The sequence below is a fragment of the Athene cunicularia genome, assembly GCF_003259725.1.
Source record: "Athene cunicularia isolate RWA chromosome 23 unlocalized genomic scaffold, athCun1 chr23_part1, whole genome shotgun sequence".
Taxonomy (NCBI): Eukaryota; Metazoa; Chordata; class Aves; order Strigiformes; family Strigidae; genus Athene; species Athene cunicularia.
This window is the reverse complement of record NW_020799130.1, coordinates 5,874,530-5,882,152: the sequence shown is the minus strand read 5'-3', so window position 1 is coordinate 5,882,152 and position 7,623 is coordinate 5,874,530. Positions and strand designations below refer to the sequence as shown.

Sequence of the window (7,623 nt, the reverse complement as noted above, 5' to 3'; positions counted from 1 at the left end):
GGTGCACCCTCAGCTCCTGCACAGGGTGCTGGTCCAGCCGCGCCGCCATCCCCACGGGTGGTGCACGCACCCGCCTGTTCTCCCATGTCAGCATCCACCGGGCATGGAGGGGGCTGGGGGCGAGGGACACTCACCCAGCATGTGGGGCTGGGGGTCCCCTGGTGTGCTGTGGGCACCACAGGTCCTCCAGGGATACTTGGCTGCAGAAAACTTGGGTCATCCCTGTCTAATACAGAATCACAGAATCATTTCTGTCAGAAAAGCCCTCGCAGCTCCTCCAGCCCAAACATGACCCTCACCCTGACTGTTCCCAACTCCCCCAGATCCCTCAGCGCTGGCTCAGCCCGACTTTTCAACCCCCCCAGGGATCCCGGGGACTCCCCCCCTGCCCTGGGCAGCCCATTCCAACGCCCAACAGCCCCTTCTGCACAGAAATCCTTCCTCAGAGCCAGCCTGACCCTGCCCTGGGCAGCTTGAGGCCATTCCCTCGGGGCCTGGCGCTGGGGCCTTGGCTCCAGAGACTCATCCCCCCTCTCTGCACCCTCCTGTCTCCTCTCAGCCTCCTCTTCTCCAGTTCCTCATACACCACTTATGTGCCTTGGGTTAAGGATTGGGCCCGATGTGACTGGGACCTCACTCAGGTCATTTCTGCTCCCAGCCCATGCACGCTGGGTGTGGTGGTGTGTTCAAGTGAAGCACTAATTTTGTGTTGTGCTCACTCTGCTTCCTGATCAGGGACCCCATTTGACTCTGATACCGCAAATGGCAGAAGATCACCCTCCAGTGCCTTCCTCTCCGCAGGGTCCCTCTGACCGAGCCTTCCTACCTGACCTCCCGGCTGGCTGGGGAGTCCCCACTGTGGTGCTGAGCTCCCTGCTCGCACTGGAGGACGCACACACAGGCGCTTCCAGGGCCGCTGCACCCTGGCACCGGCTGTCACCAGAAGGGTCCTTGCTGGTGGCAGTTCAGGTCACAAGGTCAGCAGTGGGATGCTGGCATGTTGTGAGACCTTACCAGCCAAGGTGACTGAGGTTAGTTAGTGGCAACAACTAGCTGGTTGGTTACTCCACCAGTGGTGCCCTCCCAGCAAGGATGCACCGACATTCCAAACACCTCTGGTAGGAAGATGAACATTAGAAGCAGAGATCTGCTGCTATAACTCTGCAGCAGTGTCCGTCACTTCGGAGTTGAGGTTTGGCTCCCAGTGCAGCCCACGTGTTCACCCACTGTGCCATACCAGCCAAGTTGTTTCACCATGGGCCTAGATAGCAGCACTGGTGCTCTCTATAGGACGTGGTGCTTTCCAGTAGTATATACAAGCACAGTGGTTAATTTTCCCCTTTGTTTTTTTGTTTTGAAGGAACACAGAGGCTTCTTTTTAAAAGATATTAGTTTTGCATGGTTACCCACTTGGAAGGCAGGTGATGGCAAAGTTAAATTTGCTTCCCCAATGTTGTTGTGTTTTGTGTGCTCTCCTGTGCAGGCTCTAACTGCAGCATCACAGACCACAGCTCTGGTAATGACAGACAGAGCTTTTCTGGAGACTTGGAGAGATTGTTTCATGGAGTTGTGTGCATTTCACACATTCATGGTGCTCATGGACCCTGTTGAGCTTAAGGAAATGCTGACCAAGTGCTTCATATGTTGCTGAAGAAGTTTCTTGCTGCTAACTGTATTGAGAAATGAGGCCTGAGTACATATTGTCACGAGGGGACTGAAGTTAGGCAGCACAGGCATCCTGAGCGAGTGCCTAACCGCACAGTACTGACATGCAATATCTCTATATCAAAACACCTTAAACCAGGAGCTCAGAGAAGATAACACCCAGGAACCATCAGCTTCCAGATGCTAGCAGGCAGGAATGGAAAGTGTCTTCCCTTACCTGGGCAGAGCACAGGGCCATTAACCTCCAGGACATCCTGGGAGTCGCTTTTGTTTGTGTCACCTTCTGCCTGGTTAAGTGGCTGGGATGGGTTTCAGGTGTTGTTGGTGAGCCTCTAACTGATGAATCAGTTGGTTAATTGTTTAATGTAATTATGTAATGATTGTTTTTTAACTCTAGAGATTTTGACAAATGCATTTTTTAGTGCTAATAAACACATGCTCACATACATATACCTGTCTGCCTGAGAGTTCACACACATGCAGATGCACACCCAGGTGAGGAACAAATACAAAGGGAGTGTCTGTCCTTGTCTTTGCAGATGCATCCAGCCATAAAAGCCTCTCTTACTTTGAGGAGAGGTGTGGTGTGCAGCGCAAGTCCTGGTGAGGGGCAGGAATTCCTGGACAGGAGAAACATGTGGGAAGGGGCTCTCTGCAGTCCTTTGTATTACTGAAGATGCCAAGAGTGGTAAATGGCCCATCATTCTGGGAACAAATTGGCAGATGAGAGAGCATGCTTGCTAAACACAAGTGTGAAAGTCCCCTCCATGTCTACACTGACTTATGTCCCTTCTCTTTTGGGAAGGGTAAGCCAGATCAGGAACTCATCCAGTCTGAAATTAATTTGACAAGAAATGGAATTATGTTTGGCTGGGGTCAGCTCTCTGATGGTTACACTGTCCCCTAGAGGTTTCACCAGCATAACCTGGGGTGTCCTGAGAGGAACCAGTGCCTGCAGAAAAGGAAGGGGATGGGGAGATGGGAAGCACTGTGGTGGCGAGAGGTGTCCGCAGATCCACAGCCTCCTTGTTTACCATGTTATGTGCCATCTTCCTTGCTCTGTGTCTTGAGGACTTCCTGTTCTTGAACCAGTAATATTTTACTTTACAAGGACCAGTGTAGACTTGTCTGCTGCATTTCACACTGCCCAGCCAGTGGCTGGGACAGCAGAGCTGGGGAAGGGCTGACTAGTCCTGGCAGCATCTCTCTCACCGATCTTTTTGGCCCAGAACGAGCAGTGGTTCCTTGTCATGCTGAGGCCTCAAGTGTTAAGGACCCAAACCACTGCAGCTGTATTTACAAGGCGCTGTGTGTGACGCGATCTAACCCCGGGTCTGTGGTCTCTCCTCCATCTCCCCATGTGCTGCCATCTGTCATCAGCCCATGGACAGACTGGCCTTTCTGGGAAAGCAGATAAACTGCCTGTGTATCAGATCCAGCCCTGGGGCTGTCAGTTGGTCAGCCCTGACTTAAGTCACCACATAAGCCACCTCCAGGAGTGTGTCATTCAGGGCTTCCTGACATGGGACTTCCCCAGTCTGGCTGTACTGGTGTCATCAGTGCTGTGTTATCGAGGGTGGATTACCCAGGCTGGGAATTAATCAGATTGTTGCTCCAGTGGCACCAGTTTGGCTCTGCATGACTGGGGATCTGTTAGCACCACCCGTGTGTCTGTGTCCCAGGTCAAGGCATCAGTGTGGGTGGGTGTCAGTGTAGGGCTCTGGGCACCAGCACATTGCAGACCTTTTCTTCTCCCTCTCAGGAGGGTGCTTGCAGGCTGATGTACAGCTGCTCTGTGTTACCTCTGATTTTGTTTATGTAAGATGTTCCCTCCTCATATTTGATCTCTGATCATCATTCGTCAACTGCACAGCCCCAGTGGCAGTACTGTGGTAAAATCATGTCCCCAAAGCCCCCAGGGATGAGAGGTGGGCACGGATGAGCGCTTTTTGTAAGCAGAGATGTGAACACTTTTATCTCGCAATGTTTTGCATGGGTCAGAACTGATTCTTGCTAATTCCAATTGCTGGTATACAGTCAAAGATCTCTTTTTTACAAGAGTCTGAAAGCCTCAGTTTTTTGGGGGGAAGGAAAAAAAAAAAGAGTATTTTATAAAGAGATTTGTAGGATGTCAGATGTACTGATGAATGGAGAGCGGATAGAGGATTTTTTGGGCAATTTCCTCAGACCAAGTGATTCTTACTATGCATTTCAGTTTATAAGCCACCCACTGCCGTGGGGTGTGATCTACCATTGCATGGGGATTGCAGAACAATTTGAGTAGCAATGTGAGCTGTGTGTTTGGTGTAGATGGAAGGATCTGAGGAACTCCATAATTCAGAGACTCCTGGATGCCCAGCTAAGCCAGTGCTTGGCCCTACAGAGCCCCTGCAAGTTTCAGAGCAACTGAGGTGTGCAGATAGAAGTGAAAGCAATTTGAAATATCATCTGTTAAGGGAGAAGACTCTGAGGGAGAAATGTCCGTAAGAAGCCCCTTTCCAGTCCTCCACTCACTGAAGGACAGAGAGTAGGAAGGGTTACCGTGGTCTGATTCCCTCAAGGCCTGTCTGGGGGTGCACATCCACTGCCTCTCCCGGCACCACCGAGGAGTTGAAAGCTTTTCTACCTAACGTTTGACTATGTTGAGACATCCAATTTAATCAAATGTTTACTATCAGCTGCTGGAGTTCTCTATACCATATCTTGAAAGGATTCTAGTGGGTATCTGCTACACATGTAATGCTTTCCTAGCAGATTCATTTATTGGCAATCAGGAGATGAGACAAGGATGCACAGTGGCTTGCAAACCTTGACCTTGAAGTCTGGCAGAGGCCATGGTGCTATAAACACTGAACCAGAAGTAAATTCTGATGGAGGTTCTCCAGTTTGGCTTTAAAGAAGTATGTCAACAAGCCAAGATTTAGAACTTAAAATTAAATATTAAGCTTCTTGATTCTGTGTCTTACAGGAGTCTCTGACAAAGGGGACTGAAGGGTTACTGGCCAACAGAAAATTATTTCAGACACCTGTTACCAAACCTGTTTTTTGTCTCCAGATGGGTCTGATGTGGACAAGTGAGGGGACAAGCACCACTCCCTGGGCAGGACATGGGGAATCTGTGGCGCCATCAGGGCCGTGGGCCCCAGCATGGCACAGTCAGGAGGTGTGGAGGGTCTGAGATCCCCTGGGGCTTTGCAGCAGGACACATCAGCTTCTCCTGGGGAAGGTGCCCCACGCACCACCTGCTTGGTTATGGGTCTGGGCAGTTGTCACCCCACATGTGGTCTTCAGGGGAGGACTTTGCCTGGCGCAGTCATGGCATTGTGGCTTCCCTCTGTGGTGTAGGCACATGTGAGGCAGGAACATGCTTGTGCCAGTGCGGACCTCACTTGAGCAAAAGCCTCCTAGACAAGATGCACAGGCGAGAGATGAGGTGAGTGTGGGTTTCACTGAGAGCAGCCTTGGGTGTCCAGCAGAAAAAAAAATTTTGTTAAGATTAAAAAAAAAACAGACAAAGAACATGAGGGAAAAGTGAAGAGCCCGAGATGGTCACTATGTGCCTCCTCTCCAGGGCACGGGGCACTAACAGTGCCCCCGGTCTGGTGGCTGGGCAGCAACTCAAAATTCCCTCTCTCAGTTTCTGCATGGTAGAAGGGTCCTCCAGGAGAGCTGAATCCAGGCGCTACATTATCCTGTGATTCCTCATCTGCATTTAGATGGAAACCCTTCATAAAAGGTAGGAGGTGTTAGGCAGAGACTAGCAGTGCAAACGGCCCAGGGGAGGGGGCAAAGGGCAGGTTGCTCCCTGATGGCCCTGCTGGATGCAGGGACTGTTAATGCTGAGAGCAGGTGTGACTGGTCTGCAACTGGCGGCCAGCTCCAGGGACACTGGGTTCTCCATTAACCCTGCTGGGATTCTGGAGCAAATATGCCAAGGAAGGGAAGGTTGTGCCGCCACTCAGCTCTGTGGGACCTTGCCAAGCGTGCAGGTGGCTCCCAGCCCACATGCTCTGGGACACATGGCTCCCTGCGTGCACCGATAGCTGTGTGGGGCTGTGTGTCCTCCGGCAGCCTCTCACCTGCCCGGGGCCACTAAATGTTGCAAAGGAGATTGAGACCAGAGCAGGGCATGGAGGGGTTTGGTGCTTCTTCTGAAGTGGCAGACGTAGCCAGGCGAGCAGCTGACCCCAGCACCAATGTCCTCCAACCACTGAGCTGGCTTGCCCAGCTTGTAAACAACTTCTTTTTTTTCTTTTTTTTTTTTTTTTTCTCTGGGCTAATCTTGCTCTGTGGGGGTAGATAACATCACTGGAATTTTTCCAGTGTCCTTTGCAAGCGCCTTCTGCTTTGGACTTTGGCTGAGACGCACACGAATGAGACACGAGCTTCCTCAATTGCTTTCTCTTGTTTGCTTTCCTCTGGGCCTGCGTGCACCTCTTGTCCTGGCTGCTTCCTGCTCCGCTCCCTGCTCAGCACCAGAGCCTTGTTCTCAGTCTCGGGAAGGTGGCCGGGAGGCAAACCCGGCACAGCCACATGCCTCCCTGGATGTCCTTGGGGGGTTGAGGCCAGGCTGCTGGCAGGGAGCAGGAGGGGGCAGTGGGGTCTGGCCTCTCCTCACTGATGCCTGCAGAGCTGGTGTGGCACTTGGTAAGATCCTGCTCAGCGTCCTGGCTCTTTGCCCTGCAACTTTGGCTTGCTCTGCTGCACTTGTGCCAATGCAGCTGGTTTGCGTTTAGACCTTACCATGGCAGGCGTTGGCTGCACTTTAGCCTTGAAGTCCTGAGGCAGGGGCAACCCCAGTACAGCTGGCATGGTACCTGACCCCCAGCCCCCCCCAGCTGCCTGTTCCCACACTGCCCAGAGATCCCACTTACCACCGCAAGATACCTCAGGGACCTCCCTTGTGCAGCCTGACAGCAGAAAATCAGTCCTGTCTTGGAAACCTGAGCACTACCCAGCCATGGATGTGCAGCCTGAGCCTGGCCCAAAGGCAGGAGCAGGCAGCCTGCCAGACTGGTTTGCCAGCATGGCCTCTGACGTGGTACAGAGCCATGCTCGTCACCAGCTTGTGCCACCACTGACCTCCTCCCTGCGCTGCCACCCCTCCCCAGCACAGCCCCGTGGCTTGCCATGGCCAAGGAAACCCAGGCACTGACCCAGTCCTTCTGCTGGGCCGCCAGCCGGCACGGGCCTCGCTAGTGCTCTGTTGGTGTTTCCCATTTCTATTCTTCCATTCCCCCTTGGAGTTTTCCAGGTTTCCTTATGGTGTCTGTGGTCCCTAGACTGTGAGCCAGCACACCGAGCTGGCTCCAGTGTCAAAGGTCCATGTGCAATATCATGGGGGTCTGTTCTTGCATGGTCCCTTCAGTCCCATGACTGTCCTGCCTAGGTACCCCAGCATGTTCTTTTCTCTGCTAAAGACAAGTCAAGGAGTAATCCCCTCTCATGTGAGCAATCCATAGCTCTGCTTCAGGTAAGAAGCTGCTTTGCCCGAGGCCTGGCTCACATTGCTGCCTGGGCATACATTTCTTCTCACATGGCCAGTCTGAATGTCTTGGTCACTGCAATTTCCTTCAGGCTGGATTTGAAGCACAGATGGACAGAGCAGTGCTGTGGTTTCTCTAGCAAGGAGCCTGTTGAGTCAGGCATCGTGGGTCAAGGGTCCCTGTGCCTCTGCCAGTTCCTCCCTGGATCTGGTGCATGGTGGTGGGATCAGTGGAAGTGGACAACAGTGGAGCTTTCCCACCTGAAGGACTGCTCCTGCAAGGCACAGCGTCCTCTGGGGCATGGAGTCAGAGGTTTTAGGTTATTTCCTCTTATCTCTTGGTGCCCGCATTGCTGTTGTCTTGAGGCAGATTAGCTGGTGGCGGTTTCTCTGGTCTGCTGAAGTTGCCTCATGCAACTGTCTTGCATTTGGAGATGTGAGGTAGTCACAGCTGTGGCAGTGAGTCTTGGGGG

At 52.5% G+C, this 7,623-nt stretch overlaps 1 protein-coding gene across 1 annotated transcript in view; it reads right to left on the bottom strand.

Annotated features, from left to right (window-relative positions):
• Window positions 1-7,623, bottom strand: part of LOC113488306 (cbp/p300-interacting transactivator 3) — a 10,176-nt gene that overhangs the window by 1,714 nt on the left and 839 nt on the right. The gene's annotated exons all lie outside the window — the stretch shown is intronic.